Here is a 14,280-nt window from a genome sequence, read left to right as displayed (position 1 = left end):
TCAGCCGTGAGGAAGTGGATATTTAAAACAGGAGGTGGCAGCCTTGAGTAGTAACTCAGTGCTGTCTCTGCCTAGTTAGGCTCAGATCCAAATGGAGTCAGAGCTGGGCACAAACAGCTCAGCATCTCAGCCCTTTTTCTGAAACATCACTACGGCAAGCAGCCCGGATAGTGAAGATGGCAACAACTAGCTTTGTCGGTTTTGCTTGGTAATTAAAAATGTAGCTAATCAGTTTAATACTTTTAATGTGAAGCTATGAGTTTTCCTAGATTTTTTTAACATTTAGATGAGTAGTTGTAGCAGGAAAGACTGCATCACACTGCAGAGGCAGAATTTAATCTGTGTGATTCTCCTCTGGATCTGTTTCTTCTAACTAGGAAAATTATGTTGCAGACAAGAATAACTAATAAAATATGGAGTTGATTTATTCAAAGGAAATTTGTGCCTATTTCTGGTCTCCTTTTGGTATCCTGGAATTCTGGGTGATTCTTCATCCCCTAACTGTGGTGTACAAGCAGGTCATGAGGTACTTATATCTTCTTCATGAACTACCATGCAGTAATGCCAAAGTAACTTACTTTTATTAGCAATATCACTGAAATTTTCTAATCCATAAATCAGCAGAAACCCTTGCAACTACACAGTCTCAGCAGACAGAGGAACTTGATGACATCATTGTTTTTCCCCTGTGAAAATGCTTAGTTGGAAAAAAGACAAAAAAAGATTAAATGAATCAGAGTAGCTCCATGCAACCTCCCACTTCTAATCTTTTTGAAGAATGTGAACAGTACCATTCACTGGGAAAAAACGTAACCAAGAGAGTTCTGCAGTGTTGTTAATTTCTGCTGGATATTCATAGTAGGAATTGTACTTGTAAATATTGTGTATGTATTGATTGATTTTTCCCTACAGCTCCACATTAAAAAAAAATTTTTTGGGGCCAAATTTCAAATTACAATTTTTTCCTTCAGATGCATGTGAAAAGTCTTCATTTGAAAGTTTGCTAAGCAACAAATCCTTCAAATAGAACAGCTTCAACTCTGCTCTGCCTTGAAAGCACACATTCATGTAAGTATTGATCCATAACAGAACTAATTTTCTGAGCTTGTTTTTTTTGTCACAGTCTGTAGGCAAAAAATAGCATTTTCCTCTTTTCCCCTGTGGCTTGAATCCTGCAGTTGACCTGTGCATGCACAGATCTGTCTGCTGCACACAGACACCATTGCCTGGATGGATCTACATGAGAGACCATGTTTTCTGTAACAGTCCAGTCCTGTTAGGCACAGCAGACATTGTCAAGGAACCTTCTCTTTAATCTTTTTATTAAGCAAACATTTCCTTAAGTTTGCATAAGCAGTTGCCCAGCCATGGCTTCCACACAATCCTTTAATAAGTGGCAGGGTGTGGTGATTACATTTCCTCAGAGGCTTCTCCTCCATCTGACTACCAAAAGTAATTTATTCCTCAGTTCATTTGTTTTATTTCTCTTCCCTTCCTTTGTCTGTCACAGGCAGGCAGATCAGGGAGTTAATAGCTGTCTTTTTAATGCAAGAAGTGGGTGGGGGATGATTCTTTGAGCCAGATTCCCTAAAGAAATAAGGCTTGTGTTATCATTCTCTGCCTAATCCAACCCTCAACATGCAACTCTAATAATGTGGAACCCCACTGGCCATTTCACTTCATGTGCAAGAGGAACAGGGGACTCCAGTCTTCCAGCTTCCTAGCAATTTATGGAAGTGGGTGGCTGGGGGGAGGAAAGAGAGCCAACTACTACCTTCTAGTATTAAGGTACTTGTTAATTTAGGAGAGAGATGCCAAGTTTTGAGTACCAAAATACCAAAAAATTTGAGATTTATTTGAAGTCAAGATGAGCACCTCCCTTTGTGCGTGTTTGGCCACTGAAACTGTGAAAGAATGTGCAAATCTTGCTTGATACAGATGATCAGTACTGATCGCTACTTTTAGGTTGAAGGCTGAGTCATAACAGTTGTTCTGTGCATTAATTTAATTTTCATTCCACAGCATTTATGGGATTAGAAAATGTGCCAAAAAGCATTTTGTTCTATGAGGAAGTGTAATAAACTTGGGCCTTATAATGTCTGTGTTGCTGGAGAAATATAGTTTTCTTTTTTTTGAGTAGGTAGTTTTGGAGTCTTAAGGGCTCTCTTTCTGATTGTTGCTTTCTTGGAACAACAGTAGCTGCAGCCTTGGCTGGGTTAGGACATGGACAGATGTCTTGTTCCAGATACAGCTGTGCAGAGAAAAGAGGTTTGCCCTCCACAGCCAAATGGGTGCTTCTAGCTGCTACAAACTGGCCTGTCATGGAGAAGTTTTTATGGGTTTTCTCTAATTCATACTAAGCACAGAGGTGTATCATTTAAATCAGTTTAAAATTCTGGTCTGAGGTATGGCAGCTGGCTCTGCCTCACCTGAGTTAGCAGTACTGCTACGAGCTCTTCTGTTAGCACCCTGAAGAGTGGTCAGGAACTTCTGAGGTAGTTAATCTCACCCACTGGCACTTCTAGATGTAGAAGAAGCCGCCTCTACATAGCCTGAAGCCCTTTTGGTAGTTCCCAAGCATATGGCATCATGGGCAGGACTCCTGCCTGCACAAAAGGTGAGTGACTGCCATTTGGGGATTTGAATATCTGAAACTGAAAGAAAAAAACTGACTCATATGCTTTTACAAACCAGTTCCAGAGCAGAGTCACATTTTAAATTGGGCCACATGTGAAAATGGTTTCTTATGGTGAGAAAAGCTGTAGATATGTGGAAAAGGTATTTGAAGAAGTATTTAGTGGTTTGAGGCACTAAGGAGATCTATTCTGAGAGCGTAATTCTCAGAACTATGACTGTGAATGGCATGAACAGCTATTTGGGGAACCCTAGCCTTGTGTGTGGCAGAAAAGTCTAAAAGAAATGAGCAAGAAGTCCATGAATAATGGAATCATTGAAGCCTGGTTTCCAATGGATTTGTGCTTCATGCAAGTTCTCCCCCTGGCCTGTATGGTCTTTGTCTTAGGTGGATTTTCTGACGCCTGGTAAGAATGAGGCTTTTGCTACACTCTTCCACGGCTGGAGACACCATCTGGATCTCCTCTTTTTCCAGCTAGCTGCCTACTTTCATTAAACTTGAGATGATTTTTTTGTCTTGAAACCTCTGATTCATTTTCAATTTTAGTTGAAAATCAGCACTGGATTAAAAAGTTACTCTAAGAAGAAGTGAAGATAGCAGAATAGGCGCTCACACACAAAATATGATGACAAAGCCTTTTTTGTCCTTAGGGAATCAGAACAGTTGGAGAAGGCACTTCCTTTATATTTAGTGATTTCCAGCACTGGCAAGGTTGCCTCACTGGGACATGGAAAGGGCAAATGGAAGCAGCTTTCTAAACTTAAACCTGCTTTCATCTTGTAGCCCTGTTTTATAGAGAACTGAGGGACAGGTTTACAATATTGAACTCTTGTGCAGGGACTTTGCTGGCATTTATTTGGAAGTTGGTTATTCATTAGGTGAAAATATGCTAGGAGTTGGTCTATATCTATATGTAGATTGCATTTTTCAACTGTTTCTTACATCAATATTACTGATAAGATTAATTATGCTTAACCTGCTAGTCATTCCAAAATCACATATATTTGTCTAGTGGGGATGAATGAGAAAACAAAATCCAGTATCAGGTGCACAAAACAATCTGCATGAACATGTAGGTCAAGTTTAATAGGTACGTTTTGTAAACCAGAACAATTTTCTGTAATTCTTATCAACACCTTCAACTTTGATCTTCATCTCAGTAGGTAAGAACCCCATTGTTTTGCTAGTGCTTTGGTTGACTTGAATAATAGTCTTCCTTTGACTATTTGAGAACATGTAGCTGAAATATCTGGTAGTGGCACACTGTGCTTTTCTCCCAGGGAAAAAACACAAAAGCTTAAATGGAAAAGGAAAAAGGAACCTATCAGAAGAACTGTTCAGAATAAACAGCTGTGTGCATGTCCTCTCTGTCTGTGAAAATTTCATTTAACTCCAGGCCTGGGCTTGAATAACCTACCTCATGTTTGCTAGCACCAGCTGAAAATTTATTCTACACAGAGAATATGCACCTTTTTATTCTACACAGGGAATGTATACCATGTATCAGCCCTGGTAAGAAGGAAAGGTGGGTTTCATGGAGATTATGTCATTGCCTGTAAAAAAAGATACATCTTGACTGCAGAAAACAAAAGGGCTTTATCTAGGTGCTTAGCCAAGTGCAAACCTTTTTTCACCAAATAGAAAATATCTGTTGACATAACTAGGATGGAAGAATATGTATAGATAGGTGTGACAAAAAACCTCCTTTGCTTCACTGAAATTCTCAGTAAAAATGTACCCTTCAGTAGGGCTTGTAACAGAATAATATTTCAATTAAACGAACGGTAACTTATGGCTCTGGAAAGTAATAAAGCTTCTACAAGAACTATATGTACAGTACACCCTAGGATGTGTTGTCTAACAGCACAGCTCCAATCCAGGGAAAAGTACTTCTTAAATCTGAGGAAGTTAATTCCTATTCCCAGCTTTTATTTCTTCTATTACTCTATTTTATTTCTTATATTACTTTATGAGATAGCATGCTTCTGCATTAAATTCCTGTCTTCTTGGCCTTACTTTTCCCATTTTAATAGGCAATCAGTTTGCAGGGCATGTGCCCTTCTTCCAACAGTCCCAGTTTATAATATTGACTGTCACTGAGGCAGTGAGAGCAGTGTTTCCCTCTGTAAGGAATTCAGGGTGGTGTCAATCCTGCCAAATGACTTTCACAACACTCTGATACAGGTGGTGTGACCGGGGCTTGAGTGACTCCTGCCTGAGCAGTCCCGGCCTTGTAAACTAGCACTGCTCGGATCTATGCTTGCACAACCTTAGCCAACACCTGAATCAGCTGCAGGGCCAAGAAAGGCTGCAGTGGGGGGTTTTCCAGGCTCCTTAGGCTGTTTTCCTGCACGTAGTGTTTGCCAGCAGGTTAGAACTGAGCCTTGTGCATCATCTCTGAGTGCTGGGTAGGTATGGGAAACAAGAGCTGTCTTCCAGTACAAGGCCTCCTTTAGATACCATGAAGCTCAAGTGCCTTCCCTCTGTTAATACCAACAATTCATCTACTGCTACCACCTGAATCTAAGTAGTTTGAGGTGATCTTTGTACTTATCAGACATGCAGCTAAACTGGTTCTTCTGATTCTGTGAAGGGAAGGGGCTTGTTTGTGCGACCTTGGGAGCCAAACATGGGTATGTGTTCCTGGCTGCAGGAGGAACAAATGGCTGTGGAATTTGGAGACTGGGAGACTGCTTAGAGAAGTATTACTACACATTCATCCTATCCTGGATAGCCTTTCTTTGACACTGTATATTGAAGTGTCTGTGTCATGGAAAACAAGTCTTAACCACAGACACTGTCTGGAGTGTGACACTGGTGCCTGAGAGCAGAGACCATACTCAAAGCAGCTGTGGTCTTCCTCTTAACACGCTCAGTGTAAGTCACAGCACCTCAGGTCACATTTTCCAGTGCTATTTTCAATGGTTCTTGAGTAGTATTTTGAATATTACCAACTTAAAAATTAATTGTTGCCCAATAATATTTCACTGGTGAATATCTGAGAAAATCTGAAGGCTACAGAGCAGTCTTTCATTTAATTTCTTTTTTCTTTCCTCCTCGCCCCATTTTTTCCCCCTTGAAGATGGCACAGCTTCAAATATAGAGATTTTTTACTCTATGATTTCATGCCTTGAATTATGACCTCATCACTCCAGACCAATTTCTCATAGTCATTTAGCAGTACCTCTGCTAAATAGGGATATGTAAGTTAACTGTGAACACAGTGAAGTTAAGAAAAAGCATTTGGTCAACTTCTAGAACCCAGATCAAAACTTTAGTGCCAAAGCATGGAAACTCTGGGTTTTTCCTAATGAAAATGAACAAACTGAATTATTGAGACAATAAAGATGGTATTGTACACAGTTTTGCTTTTCTTATTACACATTCTATTCATTTTTCTTATCAAAGAGAACAGAAGTAATTGAGAAAGTAAAATGAACCACCCTCTAAGGGCCAGCCAGCTTCTCTCACCAAATGGTCAGTAGGCAGTAAACAGGCAACTCAGAAGATAATTTATTCTCTCCATCTTTGATACCCATTTCAGGTGAGAGGAACTCATCCCACAGAAGGAAGGATGTAGTTTTGTATGTGCAGCTATCACTGCTTAGCTTTCAAATTAACACTAACAACCTTATCCAACCTGTTTTTGTGACTAGAACCTAATGAAAATTCAGTCAATATTTGCAAATGCAAAGCTCTGCAGCATGTTTCTACTATGCAGTGTTTCTACTATATTTCACCCTGTTCCACAGAGCAGCAGAGGAGATTTTTAATTTACCCACTCAGAACAAAGTGCTGATTTGGCTCTGTGCTTCTTGGAAACCATCTTTGCTCAGCTATTTCCTGTTATTTTCACCAGTTTTGTATTTCAGAAGAGAACGGGGCCCCAGTCAGAATCTCTTTGTGTTTGTGGCAGTGTGAGGTTGGACAGATGTAGATGGGTGCTATTTGCAGGTGAAAAGGGAATGGAGAGCAAAAGCACTGCAGAAAGTTTTCTCCTTTTAGCTGCGAGGCTTTGATGCCTGAGGCCAGCAGCCACAGCGAGCACAGCAGCGCTGGCCTTGCTTGCCACGTTCAGCAGAAGCTGCTAAATCTCATTTCCTCAGACCTTCAGCAGTGTTCATGGCTGTTCCTCCTTTCGTGCCGAGACACAAACTGTGAGCCGGGTCGTGCTCGCTCTGGCAGCTCCTGTGACACCTCACCTCTGTGGGTGGCCTTATTTCAAACCTTTCTGGATGCCAAGTTGAATTAAGTGCTTCCAGAATCTGTGGATGACCTGGCAGGAACTGAATGATTGTCCATAAAACCATTTGCACTTTATGTTTTGTGCCCTTGACAGATAAGTGGTTGGGAAATTTGTTCACATGCCATCTGCACCTGCTAGCCTTGCCATGCAGGAATGGGTAATTTCCTTTCCAAACATGATTGGCTTCTGATATCAGTAGGAAATTGGCAGCTCTTCTATGAAAATAGTATCCAGTTTCCTCTTTTCGATTTCCACTGAGATAGGAAAGAAGTTGTTATTGTTATGGTCTCAGTGCTCTGTCCAAGTTCTCTTCCCCACATAACTGCTTTTTCAGTCATTCAAAGCCAGTTTGTCAATAGTACACAGCATCATATCTTCTACTGTGTATGAGATTATTGCAAGATCACTTTTTCCCCAATATCACAGGCTTCATTCTAAACAGAATTGCACAACCTACAGTAAAAAGATGTCCTCCTTCTTTTGTCTCTTGGTCTTTCTTCCTCATTTCTATGAAAGAAGAAGAGAGTGCAGAACAAAGTGTCTATCTGGTGCTGGTGGTAGGGCTTAAGAAACAACATCATGGAATTGAAGTATACTTTTCTTCCTTTTTCTTTGTCATATAAAAGCATTGATGCCAAGTGTCACTCACAGTGCTTTCAGTTTTCTTCTCAAATGGCAGGAAGCTGTTGCAATGACTTCTTTGTAAGGGGTGTTTAAATCAGCAGATAGGGAATCAGCTGTGCTGGGCAGAATGCAGGCCATTGCCTCATCTCCAGCCTCAAGTATCCCCTTTGCAGAGAGCTACAAAGGAGTTTTTTGCTGACAATAAGATGGTGAATTTTGTTTCCACTCTAAACAGCATAAAGCAACTGTGTTGGCTTTACAAGTGATTTAAAGGTTTGCTCTCCCTTTAAGTTAGGTTAAATTTTTTTGGGCATCCAATGTGTGCCATATATCTTTTTCTTCCTGTCAGTTACTGGAGATGGAGACAGAACTGTGGTTTTGTCTGTGCTTTCATGTAGCATTATTAATGAAACAGGTAATCCTATTTGTCTTGAAATCAAGGCAAAGATCTCTTGTGTTCTGTCCATCTGTTCCAGACACCAACAGCATGCTCATCACCATGGTATTGGAACAGTCTGGTACACAAATAGCAATCAGCAGTTATTAACATAATATTGTTACTTGGTCCATAAAGCTAATATTGGCAGAGATACAAGACATCACTCACTGTGAGACAGTTTCTCGGGTGATGTACTTTGTTCTGCCAGAATATGATAATATTCTGTATAAAAGTCAGTAAAAGGATGATTTTTTTGTTTGTTTGTTTCATGAAAGCAGCAAAAAATTGCCAGTATAATATAAATATATAAAAAAATTGTCTTTACATCCAGTAATTTACAATCCATTGTTATCTAGTTGTAGAGCAGAATTCTTTGGAAAACAAAAGGGCTTTTTTAAATATGTATTAGTTCAAATCAAACCACTAAAAGTTCCTCTTTCCTTCCCTTTTTCCCAGTTGCTGATACAGACTGATACAGGACTGGCTTTTTGCATGCAGAACACCATTTATTTCAAACTGGACCTGACAAGTTCAGGTCTATTCAGCAGGTGATCTGTAATGCTGAAGGACTGGCATGTGATTGCAGCCCACCAGGAATCTCCAAGTCTCCCAAAATATCCTGAACACCCACAAAATTTGGATGTTCCTTATTTGTCCTTACTCCCTTTCATACATCTCATTTATACATGTTCAAAAGCCCAACTTCAAATGCCTCTTTTTTGTTTTGTCACTTTTCCCTTTGATGCAACCTAAGGATTTTTTTCAGAGTTGAACACAGCTACCTTTAAAATCCCTGGTATTTAAATTTCTGGTCGAAAGGAGTATATTCTTCTGAAGTGGCACATTTGTACCAATCCAGTTAAATTAATAGCCCATCTATACATCACTTTTCTTCCCTTCTTAATCAGCAAATACACCTGGGAGACCTATTTTGTAAGCTTGTCTACAGAGATTTCTATATCACAGCAAGATGGAGCCCTTTGATCCTGCAGCTTCACAGGGGCTGCAGCCATGAAACAAAAGTGAAACCAAGGCATTGTGGTTGCTGGGTTTTGTACACAACAACCTTTGCTTGCTCTAGAAGGCAAACTGCTGCCAAACTAGAATTTCTCTAAGCATTATAGTGCCCATACCAATGCTGCTCTAATGAGAGGGAACATCTTTTTCTGAGCTGGTTGTGATGATGTCAGTGGGGATGAGCAGATTGTGTCAGCAATTACTACTCTTTCAGGGAACATGAAACTTAAAATGGTCATGGTGTTGGTTCAGTCTCCATTTTTATATCAATGGCTTCTTTTTTTTAAAGTTAACTACAATAACTAGCTACTATTAATAATTAACTATTAACTATCACAATAAACTAATTTAAAAATGTAAATGGATTCTTAAGGATGTTGTTGCCAAATGGAGCCATCCATTTGTTTGGAAAGGCCAACTGGAACTTGTTATAAGAAAAGATCATTTTCTGCAAATCAGCTCTGTCTTGAACACTATTTGTGTTTAAAACTATTACATTTAATAGCAACTAGCTTTTGGCTCAGCTAAGGGAAAGAGTCTAAAGTACTGAGTGATTCTCATACATGTCTAGATGCAATGAAGGGCAGAGGGCAGCATTTTTATCCTGTCATTCCCTGTTATCACTCTCAGTTATTAAGCAAGAGGTGGGTATTAACATCAACTTTGCCTCAAACATTTAGTAGATGTTACTTACTAGACAAAGTGCATGTGCCCCATGTTATTTCTTTCTGGGCCTGTCTCTGGATGCATGCCACATTATCCTTTGGGATATAGCCCAGTGAGCAGGAGAAATGGGTTTGAACTTGGCAAAATGGCAATAAGCATAAAGGTACAGTTGGAACTTTCCTGGAATACTCTCTCCTGTCTTATTATCCTAGGTCAGGACATTGGTTCTCTGCAGTCAGATGCTTTGGAGCAATGTTATGGAGAGGAATGAGTAATTTCTGACTCAGTTTAGTGCATTTATCAGGACTGAAAAAGTTACAGCTGGACTAAGTGCTATGTCCACAGCTTGTTTCATGAAGCTCTTTTTGTCATGTACAGTGACTGCCCACCAATAGAAAATGAAGATGCATTGCTTCAGCTTTTATAAGAAAGATCTGTGGCAAGTTGTGATGTATCCCTGAATACAGAAAGTTTCCAGGGCCTGTTAGGTCTCTCTGCTCCTGTGCCTGCAGTGAACATTGCAACAGTTCATGTTGCCACTGCACAGTCTCCCCTTGTCCTCTTCATTTGAGATAGGCTGCATCCTCCTCCATCTTTGAGAGTTATGACTTAGAGCACAAAATGTAACCACTAAAATAAGGCACAATTCTGAATGACTAGTTGAAGCAGGATTTGGGGGAGAATGTGTCATAGTTTTGTAGAACTGGGTGCCTTTCAAAATATCTGCTTGGAGTGGGGTGCTCATTCAATTCACCACGTGTTACACTGGGCGCACTCTAGAAAAGATCAGACACTGCTATGAATTAACAAGGAGGGCTGGGATCTCTGATATTGCTAATTATGTGTTGGTGGACAGCACAGTAGCCCATTGTGCTTTCTGAACTAGAGTATTAGAACAAAAAAAAAGCAGTGAAAAGTCATCACTGCAGAAGCTGTCACCCTTGTTCCCTTGTGTGCTCTGTCTCTTCTACGGGGAGGTCTCATGGATACCAAAGACAAAAGCAAATGTAGTTGTCCTGATTATTTCTTGATTCTTCAAATCCCATCACACACAATAATCCTCTGTGGCTTTCTGCCCCACACCATGTTTTGGTGCTCTTGATTTATGTAGGATGTTGCTATGGCCTTTGAACCACACATTTTAGCAGATTTTGTATTTGGACATAAAAGCCCAGATATGGAATGCATATTACACAGGGCAATATTGTGTTAGAAAACAGGCAAAATTAAGTAGTTAATCTCATGTACTCAAACTGTCACCCTTTTTTGCAGGGCACCAAAGGAATCTCATTAGTTAATGAATAGAGGCAATGCATGCAGTGTGTAGGGAGTGACTGCATTTAACTATTAATTACTTGGTCTTTGAAAAGCTTTTTTTCTTAAGGTAAAAGGATCAAATAATTTCAATACCTTATCTCAAATAATATTATTTGTAGTTATTTTTTGCAATAGCAAATGGAATGTAAATAGCTAATGTTGAATTTATAGCTCCTGAAATTATATGTGTTCTCTCTCTTTTGCTTGCTTTCAGGAAGAAACTGGAGAGCTGCTTCATCAGTGCCAATCCAGTCTGTGGCTGGTCTCATGAAAAGGCTCTTATTGATTAATTAGTGCAGCTACCCTCCCAGACATGGAAGAATACCTCATACAAAAAAATCCATAGGTGACTAACAGGTGTGGTAAGCAGCCTATGAGATTTGGGAGAAACATTCTGGTATACCTGGAAATCAACCTAGATCTAAATTACCTGCCATTGTGGATATTTTAGTCTTAATTGATGCTTTTCCACCACGTTTCAGAACGTATCCTTTATCTGAACAGCTTTGCTTTCTTGTTTGTTTGTTTTTTATGTTTGTCAGTCATTACACAGTACTATTTAGAATCAATTTAGCACCCTTCCATGTGTTGAGTGGTTGTGGTGAGTGATGATTGCAGGATTAGCCTGCTAGTAATTAAATGTTGCTGCCTCTCAGCTTGAAAATGAAACATCTCTATGGAATTTAAGAGTTTCTTGCTTTATTTAGGCTGGGCATGTCTAAATAGTAGGGGTAGGTTTACCAAGTCAGTACAGGCACAGTGCAATCATAAAATAATAAATTTTAATAGCAAAATGAAGAAGAAGAGTAGAAAAAGTGGAAGAAGAGAAGAAGAAATTGGGAGAAGGGAAACAAATTCAACAAATCATTAAAACTTTGAATTGCATGGGAAATTTTCTACACTTTTCTGAATCTTGAGTGTAATTTCCTAATCTTGGCTTTGTGCTATCCAGATAAAGATACTCATTTTTACTCACAGTTGGGTCTCCAAAATTTGTAAGTGTCAGGCCGTGTAAAATAGGACATGTTTCCTTTTGTTGAAGTTTAGAGGGGTACCTGTCTCAGTAAAGCAGAGGCTGAGTTCCTTACCATTTGTGAACCCACTGAATGCTTGATTTTCATATTGGCTTTACTACTATGAAGAGTTTTACCTCTTGAATTCACCGATTAATGTTCTAAGCAGAATGAAGCCCCTTTTTATTTTTCTCAAAATCTGCTGTCAAAAATCACATTATTTCAGCGTTCAAAGACAGTTGTTTGCTTCTTCAAAGACTTATTAGACTATCTGTCCCATGCTCCTCACAGGACTGTAGCAGTGTAACCTCATGTGATAAAAAATGCTGAGCTTCTGTTTGAAATACTAGGGATGATGCCTAATCTTGAACAGACATCAGAAGGATTTTAAATAAAGGTTGTCACTTAGAGAGCAGTGCCCTCACTTAGTTTTCTGTCTGGCCTGTGTTAGGGTAAAGACAAAGGCATTTGAAGGTCTTAATCAAAGCAGAGGGTGAGCTTTTTACCTTTAGCTCTTGTTACATTTAAGTATTCATGCTGAATAACAATAATAAAGATTAATCTCATCTGGCTTTCGGTTGATTGTTAGTTTAATTTAGTGTATGACAACTCAAAGTTTAGTCTGCCAGCCAACGAAGGTATGCAGTTATCAACATTACTGATAGGATAAACCAATTATGTAAGCTTATTTTCAAATATCCCCAAATCCCATAATACTTAACCAAGTAAAACCCTTGAGCTAAAATGTACCTGTTTACAGAAAGGTACAATATCAAATAGAGGTTTCATTCAGAACTTTGGGTAGACCAATTGGCCTTGTTGGCTGCTTTTTTTTTCTCTGTTGCCATTTTTAGGTATGAAATATATCAAACTGAAAAGAAAAAGTATGAACAAGAAAAACACAGTTGTAAGAAAGAATTTTGAGAGTTTTCAGAAAGGTTTGAGAGTTTTCTTTGCTTGCAAGGCTGTGGAGGCCCAAGCCCTGAACAGTATGTTCTGAGTCTTGAGTGTCTGGTTAGTGCTGCATCTCTGAGCTGTAACAGTATTTCCCAAACCCTGTGTCTAACCATTGCCTTGGCAGGACTCCAGACTAACCCTGTGGGGAGAGGAAAGTGCCTGTGGAGCTTGGCAAAGTTGCTTATCCTTTCCTCCTGAAGATATGCATTTGTTCCTGGGTAGTGTGGGAGGTGGCTCCTCCTTCCTGCATTTGTAGCCACCATGGAGACAGATAATTCCAGAAAACGTCTAATAATATAATTGCAGACCCAAATGTCATTACAGAGGTCTGAGACTCTCTCTCCTGACACTAAATTGTACATGCATGTGCAAGCAGTGTCACAAGCCTGCTCATAAATGCCCCAAACCAAGTTAGACAGAGACTCCAAGGGATGAGAACAGCATGCCAAGGGCCAAGAAAGACAAAAAAAGCATAAAGAGATTCAAAGTTTAGATCATGGAAAGTGTGAAATTATATTGTCAATGTCAGGCCATGAGAAAAGGGAGGCATTCTGTTGTTGAATTGCATATTGCAGGTCCCTGTAAGCATGCAATACAGAAAGTATTGAAGATGCTGTGCAAGGCAGGTGTGTAAAAGGATGAGCGAACAGAGGAGTACCATGAGCAAAGAAAAACTGAGAAGAAAGTTTCTGAAAGAAGAAAAGGTCAGAAGAGAACCTGGTGGCACAAAAGCTGATAGGGAAGAAAAGGGGCGTGACAGCACAATGAAGGCTGAAAGAAAGCACAGCCATTGCTTTAATTTGCTGCTTTTCATTGGAAATGTATCCTTTTGCCTGTTCTGGATGCCATGCACACGTGTAAGAACATACAAGCTTTTCAGCTTGCCAGGGTGAAAGAGCCTTCCAGAACTCTGGTGTCAAAGGCACCTACAAGACCCAAGGAAACAACCTTCAGTATGAATCAATGCCAGTGTTCAATAACATCCGGTGCCAGGCAGGGAGAGGCCAGCCCAGCTGGGTGAGGACATGCCAGGGCATTTGGATGGTAATTGGCTGATGGAAGGAACTCCTGAACAAACAGATACCTAGGCAAAGAGCAGAGCAGCCAAATTCCAGGGAGCACTGCCCTGCTATCTCCCTGTGTTGCAAAATCCGTGAGTCAGAGGGAGAAGACAGCCCTGGGCAGTACCTGCAGGGAGTACTCTGACCCCCACTTCTGCAAACCTTGTGTTTCTGTGTGCTTCCAGGCAGGACTCTGCCCCATGTCTGTGGGGAGGTGAACCAAGGTCTGCAGCAGGAACAGAGGGTTCATTTCCTGGAAGGAGATGAGTGCTGCCAGCAGGACATCGGGAGACAGCACCCTCAAA

At 40.2% G+C, this 14,280-nt stretch overlaps 1 long non-coding RNA gene across 2 annotated transcripts; it reads left to right on the top strand.

The window, feature by feature from the left end:
• Positions 1–104: 104 nt before the first annotated feature.
• LOC141728674 (uncharacterized) lies at positions 105–14,280 on the top strand. 2 transcript variants are annotated; one of them, XR_012579815.1, is made up of 3 exons: positions 105–208; positions 972–1,068; positions 11,159–14,280. It is a non-coding gene; the product is annotated as an uncharacterized LOC141728674 (long non-coding RNA). The 2 variants fall into 2 exon arrangements; XR_012579814.1 differs by lacking the exon at positions 105–208 and adding an exon at positions 747–884.

Source organism: Zonotrichia albicollis, chromosome 3, assembly GCF_047830755.1.
Source record: "Zonotrichia albicollis isolate bZonAlb1 chromosome 3, bZonAlb1.hap1, whole genome shotgun sequence".
In the NCBI taxonomy this organism is placed as follows: Eukaryota; Metazoa; Chordata; class Aves; order Passeriformes; family Passerellidae; genus Zonotrichia; species Zonotrichia albicollis.
The sequence above is the reverse complement of the archived record's forward strand: the minus strand, read 5'-3'. Positions and strand labels throughout refer to the sequence as shown.